At 44.2% G+C, this 14097-nt stretch overlaps 1 protein-coding gene across 2 annotated transcripts in view; it reads right to left on the bottom strand.

The window, feature by feature from the left end:
- PARD3B (par-3 family cell polarity regulator beta) overlaps positions 1–14097 on the bottom strand; it is a 959988-nt gene that overhangs the window by 40130 nt on the left and 905761 nt on the right. The gene's annotated exons all lie outside the window — the stretch shown is intronic.

Genomic DNA, 14097 nt, shown 5'->3' with positions numbered 1-14097 from the left:
TCAGAGGCCCCTTGAGGAATTGCTCCTCATTGCCTGCAGCAGTACCCTGCTTACCGATCTCCATACCAGCGTTCTTGCCTTCCTTCCTCACTCCCCTTCCAAGGCTTCCTGGGATCGCTTCCCAAATAAAATAACTTGCTCTAAAGTCTTTGTCTCAGGGTCTGCTTTGGGGGCAAACCCAGCCCAGGACTCCAGAATGAGGGCATATTTTACTTTGTTGTTGTTGTTACCACAACAGAACAGTGAACTCCTTACATCCTCTATTCAGATCCACCGAAGACTTAGATTTTGCTCCCTTCATCATTCATCCTCTTTTTCCATTTCTTTCCTTTCCCATCCCCTCTTCCTCTCCATAGACAATTTGCATACACATATACATGTTAGTATACATGCATATTATTATTTTCTGAACTCTCTGAGAATAAATATTTCAGTGCACATTTCTGAAGAACGAGGATATTCTGTTCTGTAAGCACAGCACAGTTACCCAAACAATTTCTACTGTTTCCTCTTCTTAGCCACCTGCTTACGCTTTATGGGGTCAGAGCTATGCTTAGTCACAGACTGCCAGATGGCATTAAGTCACCGACTCTTCCTATATGAGAAAGATATTATTTCCAGAATGAAATCACACAGACAGTGATAGATAAGACTTTGCTGTCCATATAAGCAGTGAAGACAGGTCACAGTCACAGACTGGCAGCCAGGCCCGTGCAATGTGCACTGGTCGCCTGCCTCTTTTTGTACTTTCTGAGCAGGGGTCTCTGTGGCTTATAACATCATCACCCCTGACATGCGCTGGGGTCTTCTGTTCAGTGTCAATGAGCGTGCGTTCCTCCAACATCCAGGATCAACCCCTGCAGTTCCCATGCACGTTAAGCCATTTCTACTGCACATTTCCGGGTCTCCTCCCAGAAGTCTGAAAGGCACCTGCAATCTAGCACCTCCCAAACCACACTCATGATCTTCTCTCCAAACCCAGTCCTCTGCCAGCATTTCTTGTCTGGGGGAACGGTACCACCACCCATGCTGTTGTGTGCATATTCATTCTCGACACCTGGCTTTACTTACCTGCACGCAATCCATCACCGAGCTCTGTCAGTTCTCTCCCCAATCTTCTCCCACCTCTACTATCATCACTACCACCCTTGTACACACTACCAACATCTGTCACCTGAACTACGGCGATAATCTTTGAACAGCTTTGCACCCACCCCAGCCTCCCTTCCATCTATTTTCCACCCTGCAGCTAGAAAAAATAATTGAAACACAAATCTGACCATGTCATTATTCTGCATAAAAGGCATAAATGGTTTCTAATTAGTGTTTGAATATATACAAACACCCTTAACTTAGCCACCCCTGGTCTGACTTCCACCTATGTCTCCTGCTCTACCCTCACAGCCTCGCCCCAGCCACGCAGCCTTCGTTCAGCTTTTCTGCTCACTGTGTTCGCTCCACCACAGGGCCTCTGCCCGTGTTCTCTCTGCTGGGAATACTGATCATGTCTTCTCTCTAACCTCCTTTAGACCACAGTTCAAGTCTCACTTTGGTCCCATTACACATTATATTTTCTGGAATGACATCTCTCTTTTTTCCATAATGAGCAGAGTTGCAAACTTTACGTTTACTTTGTGACTATACAATCTCTGTGTCCTCCACTAGATTATATAAAATCCATAGTACAGGGCTGTGTCTTGTGGGCTTATTATTGTGCCCTCAAGGCCTATAGAGTATATTGAACTTGGTAGGCAGTCAGTAAATAGTTGCTGAATGAAGAATGAAGCAAGGGTAGCTGACTTTTCTAGCACATCTCTTCAGGCTAATAAATTGTCCAGGCACAATTTACTTGGAACCATTCAAGACTCATCTGTTTTTTAAAAATCAGATATGAAAGGGTTGATCAGAAAATGGACAAACCGAGGAATTCAAGCTTTCGACAAGTGATAACGTAAGCGACTTATCTATAACCAGCGCACAGAAGGCAGTCATCACACTAGCTTTACATGCAGCACACACGGAAATTACTCACAGAAAGCAGTGGCCGAAAGCTCTGTCTTATCCAGGGACCTGATTTTGATGTTGGAAAAAACTGTAAAAGGATCCTGCACAGTCTAGACCACTTAGGATAAATTGTCGAAGGCACCAACATCTCGGTGGAGAGTGACTAAGCACAAATCCCAATCCTAATTTTATAGGACTTTTTCCAGGAGAAAAAGTTCATTGTGGCAAACTCCTTCTCAAAATAGCTCAACGTGCTTATTTTCCATCCTAAGCCTGTGCTGCAACAATTACAGCTCTTTCCAGTTCCCTGCAAAAATCAGGCTGTCAGACAGACACTATCATTTCTGGAAATGGGTCTGTATTTGCCTCAGCTACAAGCGAGCAATTAGCGGGTAGAACCCTTATCTGAGCAGTCAACACCCTGTCTTTGCATGCGAGCAATGGCCAAGTTTAAAGGCTACTAATGATGTCGCAGAGCAGATTGTTGGTAGAGAGTGGCCAATGGGAATTGCCAGGTTCCTACCTGTTTAACATGTCATTCCATGTCCAGCCGTAAGGGCAAGTCTTGCTGACGGTGGAGTGGGCCAACCCTCTATTGGGACAAGCCCCGATCACTTCTATCTAGGCTTAATTGAAGACTTGGAATATAAGCAGGAACACACTCTGGATGCTGCACTTTTTGTACCACCCTTTCCACATTTGTACCACAAATGTTTGCCTTTGCTAGAAATAATGGAGCTGGACCAAGGTGTTTCCTGGCATGCTGACTGAGGTCATGGGGACTGTGTCATGTGAAATCCAGGGCACAGATGGGCTCATGTGGCACCTCCACGGTAATTGACTGCCAAAGCTCTCTTCTCTGGACTTGGAACAACAGAGTCAATAAAAGCCGTCCCTCCACAGTTTTCTGGCATGTGCGTCTTAGCCATGTACCCTGAGGATTTGTCAGAACGATACGGTAAAAGAAGCAACAATACTTTCCTGGCTACAAAAACTGCTGAAGTGGAACCAACTGGTATATATATTTTTTAAACTCTAGCATAACAAAGAGGCAGTCTTTAAAAAACAGCACTGTTTAAAAGATATTCAGCTGGAAGGAAGTAGGTGTTTATATATGCCTAGGGGAGCTCTGTGGTCCTTAGTAATTTTGAATGCCTATTAGGAGTTTTTCCATTTTAATGTCCTGCAGTTACATATTGCAGTGATTTGGGGGTGTGTATGTGAGGGGGTGGTCAGCACAGTGACAGCTGCCTTGGTGCAGGATGGCCATTGAATACTTCTATCTGTTTACAGCCAGCCTAGCACCAGACAATTTGATGCGTGGAGATTCTAGAGGTCTCGAAGGTAGGAAGAGCTGCACAGTACTCAAAGCAGCCTCTTATTATTCTGTGTGCAATGGCAGCCATTCCACTTTGCATCCCTTGGCCTCAGGTTCTTCATCCATAAAATAGGGATAATAATGTTTCAGGATTGTTACTAGAAATTAGTGAAGTGACATATTTAAAGTACCCTCCAGAGTTCTTGGAGTATTAATTAGATACTCAACAAGTGTTGGTTGTTACCCGCCCCCTCCTGCCACCCCCCACACCCCACGACAAGCACGCCTGTGGAAGGGTAGTGCAGAATGCCATGCACCTGGGGGAAGAGAACCGTTGTGCCTGCGAAGCTGGAGGCAGAGCCGTTTACAGCCTTCTTTATGCTCCTATAGGAACAGAAGAGTTGTTCCTTGTTGTCACTGAGGGGAAACTTATCACAGTGACATAAGAACAAAAATGGCATGCTTCATAAGTATTTTTCCTTTTTCCCATGAATTCCCTACTATTTGTCTCATTGTATTTTATTACTTTTTTACCACCTCTAGGTTTCAACACTTTTCATGTTCTTTGGAGCCCTAAAAGACAATGAACATGGATGTGTTTTTAATGTGCTCTAAGATACCTTCCTTCTCATGAATTCATGTTACTCAAGAAAAAAGCTGATGTATTCTAACCCCTCCCTAAATTGTCTGTGTTTGTGGCATGGCGAAGTGAAATAAAATGTAAACCAGAAAGAACTAAGTTTGAATTCTTGTTATGATGCCCCTTCGAGGATGGACCTTGTTCTTCTGTGAATGAGCAGCAGCCGTGACGACCGTTACCCAGTCAGCAGGCGAGGGTGAAATCAGGTGGTGCGTGCACGATACCCAGCCCATAGTAGGTATTCAGTACATTTACGGTACTCCTCTTACTCCCTTTGCCTTAATTGTTCTTAGTTTGGTTTTCTTTTCAAAAATGAGTGGCTCATTTAGGTGTAAACATGACACCTTTGAAACAATCTGCATGCAGATTTTGGCACATAAAAGCAGAAACTAAATCCGGTGATTTTACTCTTAATTATTCCTGTTGAATGTATCATGTGTTCATGCACTTGGGGATGCACTTGCTTTTCATCCAAGATGACTGTATGTTAGAGTGATAAAATGCCATTTTAAATAATCATAAAGCTCAGGCCTCACCAATACACACAACCAGACAGTATAATGAATTAATACACTTGGCGCGTTCAGAGCGCCTTTGCCTGCAGTAGGTTGACATTAGGACCAAAGCTGTGTGCAGCAAACCCAGGAACTTGGGCCAAGGGACAGTCGCAAATGGCTGGCGAGATGTAGAAGACAGAGGGAGGCGGGCGCTGTGAGAGTGCTGTACTGTGCAAAAGAGTTCGGCGCGGTCCAGAGACTCACCACGAGAATCCCAGTGCACGAGCTTTCGGGGGCAGATGACAGAATGGGAATATAAGAGGAAAACATCCAGGACAACCAAGGAATAAGAGAAAGCAGTTATAGAGCAACACTGACAATCGAATGGTTGCCTAAGCACAATCTAACCTTTCCTTTTGGCCAGAGAAGTGGGAAATACATGCTGAAACTCCTTAAACATGTGCAAGGAGGAAAACCAAGGACGTCAGCTTACTTAGGGTAGCACAGTTCAAGTTCAAGGTAATGTCAGCTTTGGCACTCTTAAAATAGCAGGCAAATACTCTTTATCTAAAATGAATACTTAACAAGCAAATATGTAGTAATTTAGAAGTTTCTATGGAAAATGAGGGAAGAGTGAGAATCTATAGAATTTAATATATGTGGTCCATCAAAGTTCAGTTAAAACTATTTTGGAGATATCTGTACTGTAGTGGGTCTTAACGTGTTTTAAATCACTAATAGTCTAACTAAACTCATAATGGCGGCCTTCGATTGAATAATTAATATCAAATATTCTAACTGGCATGAAGGATATATTGCCTATGAGGAAATGATGAAAAGTTTTATTAAAATAGACTTTTATCAGAGGAACTAAGTGACATAAAAATGATATGGCAGTAGCATTAACCCCCTGATCTCAGCTCTTGGGCATCTTAAGGCAGCATTACATGCAAGGGCTTTTTGCATTTTTTGGAAGTTTGAGTTGACAATGGAGACATCCTAATCTCACAAAGAATTCAACCGCTGCTAATTCATCATTTTGTCCTCTGCATTAAGAGTGAGGTGGTGTCAGAGAGGCAAGTCAAACAGGCAGCTGACTCTACAGGGCAGGGAACCAGATTTCCCATATAGGGGGTCGGAGGAGCAAGGAGAAGTTGAGTCTGCTGGGGGAAAGAGCTTCAGTGATCTTCAAAAGGCATTAAACTGTCAGCCGCGGGTGTGCAGAAGGAACAATCCGGACAAGTCCTTCAGCTCCTCTTAGCATTCCTGCAAAGTCAGGTGGCAACCGCAGCCATGAGCTCTGAAAGGGGACTTTTCACGGCAAGAAAGGGCAGTTCAGATAAAGTTGTGCCACCAGGAAGGTGTCAGAGAGACTGGCCATGATCCACCGTATCAGATGAAGTGTGACAGGCCCCTGTCTAGAGACTTGTGGACAAGGACTACTTTGAGCTGAAATGACCTCAAACCCTGCCATGACTGCAGGGAGCAGTCCGCATATTCTCACGAAGCATCTTGTTTGACACACTGGCCTTGTGGCAGAGAGAAGCACTCGGTTAGGCAGCATGCGGACTTTGTCAACTGCCACAGGCCCAGATGGCCAAACCCCCACCCACACCAGACACACGCTCACACACATACACCCAGTGTGCTGATTGCTCATGTTTTCATTGAACTAATTTTATCACTGTCTAGATTAGCTCCAGCAAAGACCAGCACTGTGGCATTGGTGAATATCTTTGCAGAAGTTGAATGTCACTGCCACCTGCTTAGCAAGTGTCACAAAACAATGCCAGGTTGCCAATGGAAAATTCATCCTAGCTGAAAGCAGAGCAGAGGCTAAATGGAGAAAAGAAGGAGAGAAAGCAGAGGAGGCAAGTATCTTTAAGCAGTGAGGTAAGTGGAAGTCAAGGACACACGGGATGCCCAGACAAAGTGCTCTTAGGGGTAATACAAATAGAGGGCGCTGTGCATGCCGCAAACTTCAAAGTTAGCAGTGCACTTGGGATTGGAGCCTCCCTGGGATGGGCAAAAGCATATGTAGGAAAGAAAGCTGAAACTGACAAAATTGAACCAATTGAAAATGTTAAAGCAGAAGTATGCTCTTATGGCGTGTTCTTCTGATCTGAACACAATCCTACCCAAATACCAAAACACTGGGAACACACTTAGAAAGCAAGTGTATTTTAGGTTCCCAGGCAGCAAGCATAAGCTGTTTGCTCCTTCTAAAGTTGCTCTTTCTACCAGAACTCAGCTCTAGGATGCTGCTTCTCATTATACAGCCAAGTTAAAGCTGCCTGAGAGACATTTTCCCCCCTTCAAGTAACTTAAGGAATATGGGTTAGAGCGACATCAGGACTGGAAGCCACAAGCGGCCTGAGCGGGCCTTTGGCTCACAGCAGTCTCGGGAAAGAGAGTCTCTCACCCCGGGAGTGCTCATGAAGCTTCCTACCAGAAAATTTATAGTCATTTTGTGTCTTCTGGGTAGAGATTATTCTTAATCTTAAAGAACCAAAGTGCCAATTTGCAGATACTGCTTTTTCAACTCTCAGGAGTGTTCTAACAAAACAGGATCATCTTTTTGGTAGGCAGAGTATATTGCTTAATGTTCATCTAGCAATTATGCATTAACCTGTTCATATTTCAATGGAAGGACTCGAGGGAATGGGGAGAGAATTGATTTTGTGACAGTGTTACAGAGACGGTTGAAAGGCATTACCTAACCTGTATATTAGTAATGTTCTGTGTCACATACAAAGATGAATAAGACACAGTCCCTGTCCTCAGAAGCACTTATGGTTTAGTGAGAAAGACAGATGAGGAGCAAATAATACAAGGGAGTGTGGTAATTGCAGAGTCTGCATCTGACTCTGAGCTGGATAACCTTAGTCTGAGAGGTTAAATGTACAAAGCTGTAACCAGACTGCTTGGGTTCAAATCCCAGCTCTGCCGCTTCTAGCTGCTGACCTTGGGCAATTTTACTTTCTCTATGCCTGTGTCCTTGCCTATGGCAGGGGGATAATAATCAGGTTGCTATTGGGTCATAGGGTCTCTGTGAGCATTAAGCCAGTCAGTAGAAGCAAAGCATTTAGAACAGTGCCGGGCATATAGTAAGTGCTCACTGAGACTCTCATTGATTTTAGGGAAGAAAGATGTTCTCATGAAAAATCAATACTCATATTGGAAAATAGTGCCCTGATATAGTCAAGAGAGCTTGGGAGGAATTCTTTCCCACAACTTACTTAAATGAGAACAAATCTATTCTCATCTGTATACCAGTGTATTGAAAACCTATTATATCCGTGGTCCTAGACCTGGTGAATGGTACAAAAAAAAAATGATGGGTATAAAACACAATCCTTATTTCAAGGGATTTATAATCCAATGCAGGCAGAAAGGGACAGCAAATAATCACAATCTAATTTAGGATGTTTTCAGTAGCACTGGAAAGGTGCCAAACAAATATTACGTTGAAGTTGAAAGGGAGAAGAGGTAAAGAAGGCTTGGCTTTTGTCATGGGGACTTTGAAGCGTCTTGGAGGTAAAGGGATGGATATGTCAAGCAAACGGTTGTAACTGGGATCATAAGAAGAGGGAACTAGAAGGTTAGCCAAGTTCGTTTTCAATCACCATCATAGTGATGAGAATTGAATCTGTAGGAATGGAGGAGGCTGCTCAGAGAGAGTCCACACAGAGGAAAGCCTGGAGGAGGACTCAGCGGGAAGTATCAGTGGTATGGTCAGAAGCCTGGGGCAACAGGCTAGAGGTCCAGTGGGTTGTGTGGAAGCAGAGCCAACAGGGATAGGTTATGTTTTCCTAAAGTAGGAAACATAGGAATTGAAGAAGGAAGAAAGGTTGAGGGAAGGTCTTCGTTTTCTCTGATGGACTGGAGTCAAGTTCATGGGGCAAGTCCTACCACGTGAGCCCTGCTCAGCTATGAGTCATTATAGCTGCACGCTCAGCACTGCCCAGTCCTGAAGCAACAGGAGTATCTTAGCAGTATCTCAGGATTGCCGCCCACCAGTAAATATCGTGCTGCCCACACACCGTATCTGTCCTGGGAGCAAGAGCACCATGTTCAGCCTTCCTGGCTAACTTGCATTGGATATGGTCTCCACCACTGGGGAGATTCTAGGCCTGAACCTAAGTCTAGTTGGATAGAGGCCATGGCCTCTTGCCTAGACCCAAGTCAGCATCCTGATTCCCTTATATGAACTTTCATCTAAAAGAATTGCTGTCTCCTAGCATGTCCATAGCATAGCTTATTCTGATCATCTCAGATTACTATGTCCTCTTGCCCTTGACCATCTGGACTACTGCTTCTTTCTCACAGCTGGCTAATCCTTCTGCCTCAGTTATACTCCCAGTATACCTCCATACAGCTATTGGCTCTCCCCTTCTCCATGCTCTGGGATTCTCAGTGAAACATGTGGCTGAACCTCTGCATTTACAGTAATAGACAGAGGGAGGAAAGCAATTGCCAAGAGGCTTAAAGATGTAGCGGAGAGAGGGCTAGTTGATGGTACAGGGTCCCCAAGAAGCCAGTGAGAATGAACTCTGTTGTATGGGTTTGACTCATTAAAGAGAGGGATGCATTTTTCCCAGAGATAAAATTTAAAAGAGCTAACAATACTAAAACAAGTCCATAACATATGTCAGGCAGGCCCTTTACTACGGGTTTTGCTTGTATTATTTTTTAAAAAGATTTTATTTATTTATTTTTAGAGAGAGGGGAAGGGAGGGAGAAAAAGAAGGAGAGAAACATTAGGGTGGTAATCTCTCGTGTGTCCCCTACTGGGGACCTGGCCTGCAGCCCAGGCTGTGCCCTGACTGGGAATTGAACCAGTGACTCCCTGGTTTGCAGGTCGGTGCTCAATCCACTGAGCCACACCAGCCAGGGCTATTATTGTATTTAATACTCTTACTAGCACTATACAGAGGCCCTAATGTCATCCCCAATTCTCAGATGAGAAAACTGAGCCTGGAGCAATTGGGTCATGGGCCGAGATCACACAGGCGAGAAGTGATGGCTGGGCTGTAATTACGGCCTGACTCCAAGTCCTGCCCTCATCGCCTCCCCTCAGGAAGTGTGTGTTAATGAAGACATTGTGAGTCCGAAGTGTATGGAGCAGCAATTGAGGAGCTAATGTCGAATCTCTCAAGGTCATAAAGAAAAGGAAGTGAGGTCATCTCTAGAGATTGGGTTTGTGGGGCTTAGTCATCTCCACAGAACTTCACGGGAGTAGAAAAGGGTTGGAACGGCCACTGGGGGACAGTCAGGGGCGTCGACAGCACGACTAAAAGGTCTGGACAGCAGCCGGGGCCCAGCTGGGGCTGGAGAATGTGTTTTCTAGTGAAGCCCATGAATGCAGTTTTATGAGTTTCTCCAGCAACCTTTCGCCGCCCATGTACAGAGGACGGCAGAGGAGATGTGGAGACTTTTTGCTCACTCTGTAGGACTCAACACTTGATTACAAGCCCGGAAGAGCAGTGTCAGGGGCTGATGCACTGAGCCATCTGCAGAGAAGGAATAATGGGATCCCGTGGGGCCAGGGATGGGCCAGGTGGGAATGACGGAAGCTTGAGATGGGAGAATATAGTTTACTGCTGAAGGGACGGACCACGAGGAAGCCTGTACAATCAGAATGGGGCCAGGGAGAATTGAAAGAGGCTGGGAGGCTGCCGTGAAAAGGAAGCTGTTTGCAAAAATACATCCATGGATGTCCGCTTATTATAGCAGCCTAGGAAATAGCGCCTTCCCTCCTCACCCAGGATGAGTAATAATGTGTGTCAGGCAAGGATAAGGGAATGCTTATTTCATTCTGTTTACTACCAAAGAAAATCAGGGGCTGGACAGGATGGTAAAACACCGGCCCCGGTAAAATGCCTGGTGTTTGCTAACGAGGTTGTATTACAACCATGCTCTGCCTTCCAAAACAACACCCCCAGGAGAAAGAAATAAAGTCATTTTCCTTTCTAGGCAGAAGATTTAACATTGCTTAACAATAACACTTAACATTGCTGAGCCCTTAGCCTCAGGCAACCTCATAACTACTAAGTGCTAGAAATTGTCTTGTTCCTGGACTGGCTAGGGCTCTGGCTTTACTTTGCGGAGTGCCATTTAGCCTGGCAGCGGGCTGCATGGGCGCATGTTAAAGATGACAGGGTTCCACGAAAGCATAGCAGGGTGCCCCTCAACCTGGGCTACTCACCAAGTCCATGCCCACTGGACAGCATTTTCTCTCTGTGTCGATGGCTCCAAATTTGGCACATAAATCAACATTATTGAGTTTATCATAAAAACTCCGGTGAAAAATCTCCACAAACAACATAGGAACCAAATCAGTCAGTACATTAAGTCCCCCATAAGGTTGGCCACCAACATCCTATAGATAGGATTATTCCTATTTTTATTTTAAAAATTTAACTCTGTATACATTTTAAAGCTTCCTGCTGCTGTGACAAAGCGGGGTCTGGAGGCTTCAGGAGGTGTGCTCTCCCAACTCTCCCGGCAAAGGGGAGAGAGCAGTGGTGGTGGTGCCATTCAGTTCAGTGGACAGTTAGCTCTCCGGGGCCTGGGCGCCTACCAGGGTAAATGTCAAGGGCACTCAGAGCAGCCTCTGCACACCTTCTCAGCAGCCAGCAGCGTATCTGCTGCCTCTGCATTCTGCAGCTTGGTGGGTAAATATGGAGGCCCCTCTGCCCAAAGATCGGAGCCCATAGTTGAGGGTCCTTTGCGTCTTCCTTTTAGATACTGAGGCAGAAACTTGACTTTGAGCCTCCACTCTCCACTTAAAAACAGTGCCAGGGATCTGTCCTGCATTCGTCCGAGCCCTATTCATTGTCCATCATGGTGACGCAGTTGCCAGGTAGCTACAAAAGTCTATGCAGCTAATCACTCCTACCCGTGTGTATGTATAGGAGTGGGCTGTTTATCAAATTTGTTTTCCGCCTAAGATGCTTCCATTCAGCTGCAGTTATATTCGCGGGGCTGGCGGGATTTTATCAATTCATACGTTGTGATGATAGCTTCAGAGCCACAAACAGCATAAATGTATTGACTTTGTCAGAAAACACCCTCCGCAGTATTTAATCTCAAATAGACTTGTGTAGATGCAGCCATGAATGAATATTTCAAGGCTTATTAGTAAAAATAAATAGAGGCTGGAAATTCAGAGGACTTTACGTTAATAATGACGAATCTCAGCATTTGTAGCGTCATCATAGTGGCTGATTTGTGGCCTCCTTTCCTAGACTGCGGGGTCCTGAGCATAGACTCGCCGTGTCTCCAGTCTCCATATTCCAAGGGCCTGATACAGAATGGATGCACAATAGATATATTGGGAATGGATGAATGATTGAAATTTACAGAATCTTCGCTGCTATTTTTGTGCTTTTGGTTTGTACCAGAAAATCTATTTCCTCAGTCTGAGATCAGGTTGGCTACGAAGACATTAAGCTGTTTCCAATTTTCCCTTTTTTTCTTCCCTCTCACAAGAACATACTACTTTCCATCTGCCTTAACCACAATTTCCATACACTTCAACATTGGAAGCCAGAAATTTTATATTTAAAACAAATTTTGGAGACGACTTCCATCTTTTTAGAATGAAAACAAAATATGAGGCCAGGGAAAAATAGGGAGAGGCAGGAAATCCAGGATGGGAAAAAAACTGTGAGACAAAAAATATATATTAAAAAAAAACACTTGATCTAAGGTAAATAAAGGAAAAAATAAACAAATGGGACTACATCAGATTAAAAAGCTTCTGCCTGGCTAAAGACACCATCATCAAAATCAAAAGAAACCAACTGTATGGGAGAACATATTTGCCAATGATACCTCGGACAAGGGTTTGATCTAAAAAATACATAAAGAACTCATATGACTCAACACCAGGAAGACAAACAATCCAATTAAAAGATGGGCAAAGGATCTGAACGAATAGTTCTCCAGGGAGGACAAACAGAGGGCCCAGAGACACATGAAAAAATGCTCAGCATCACTAGCCATCAGAAAGATGCAAATTAAAACCACAATGAGTTACTGCTTCACACCTGTCAGAATGGCCATCATAAACAAATCAACAAACAAGTGCTGGTGAGATTTTGGAGAAAAGGGAACCCTAGTGCATTGTTGGTGGGAATGCAGACTGGTGCAGCCACTGTGGAAAACAGTATGGAATTTCCTCAGAAAACTAAAAATGGAACTGCCTTTTGACCCAGCGATTCCACTGCTGGAATTATTCCCTAAGAATCATGAAACACCAATTCATAAGAATTTATGCACCCCGATGTTCATAGGAGCACCATTTACAATAGCTAAGTGCTGGAAACAGCCTAAGTGCCCACCTATAGATGAGTGGATTAAAAAACTGTGGTACATTTACACAACGGAATACTACGCAACAGAAATAAAGAAGAATTCCTTCCCATTGTGACAGCATGGATGTAACTGGAGACTGTTATGCTAAGTGAAATAAGCCAGTTGGTGAAAGAAAAATGCCATATGATCTCACTTATGAGAGGAATCTAATGAACAAAATAGACTAACGAGCAAGAGAGAACCAGAGACATGGAAATAGGGAACAGACTGAGAGCTGCCAGAGGAAAGGGGGTGGAATGGTGGAAGGAAGGAGAAGGGGTTAGTCAAAGAACATGTATGCATGACCCTCGGCCACAGGCAATGGCGTGGGGAATGACTGTGGGAGTGGGGGTGGGCTGGATGGAGGAGGGCAAAGGGGAATAATTGGGACAACTGTAATAGAATAAACAAGAATAAAAAATTAAAACAGGGAGTAAATAAAATATAGAGGTACTGAAGCTTTTAAAATATTGTATTTTGGGTATCCTGCCTAATCCATGTTAAAGATTGGTTCTCTGCTAGACTTGAGATTTTATTACATTTGACAACATACTATGCAGAGCAGATGGTCACTTAGGCTATGCCTATTATAATTTTCAGGATGTTATTTTTGTTATAATTTGTTATGAATTTACACATAGAAGTTAGCACTTTCACAACTCAGCTTTGATGGTAAGTTCAACTTAGGGTCCTCCTCTCCTTTTCTAAAGGAGATATTTTGTAACATTTCAGTTTTCTGGTTGTCATTGACCTTTCTTTGTTTTTTTGTCCCCCAAACTCACTAATTCTCACACTCCCAACCCATTTAACTCCCACAGTGGCTGCACTGGATGTACGTTTGGAAAGGTTTCCTCTTTGTCGTGCTACTGATAGCAGACTAAAATTATTCCTCATCTCACAGATAAGAGCGCCGACCTTTGAGAACTGCATCTCATTTCAGGGGTGTCTAGTTTCAGCATCAGTGGATCATGTTAGGCCAGAGTCGCCAGGTGAACTTTTCCCACGCAGTTCTTCCTTTCCGGCACTGTGCTCCTGCCTCTCATAAATATTTGCTTATGGCCTAAAGATCACAGTCAGATTCTAAGTCAAGCAAAGGACACCTTCCCAGGTTCACATTTCTCTCCTGCATTTTAACACCCGCATGAAGCTCCAAGGTTAAGGCTGGCTTGCCCTTCCTCGTGGGTACCTCCTAGGACAGAGGATTTACTATTTCATCGTCTCTAAGCTTGGTGCGGGGTGTTCAATACCGTTTTTACAGCCACGGCTTAGGGTTTCCA

Source organism: Desmodus rotundus, chromosome 2, assembly GCF_022682495.2.
Source record: "Desmodus rotundus isolate HL8 chromosome 2, HLdesRot8A.1, whole genome shotgun sequence".
NCBI lineage: Eukaryota > Metazoa > Chordata > Mammalia > Chiroptera > Phyllostomidae > Desmodus > Desmodus rotundus.
This window is presented reverse-complemented; position numbering and strand designations above follow the sequence as displayed.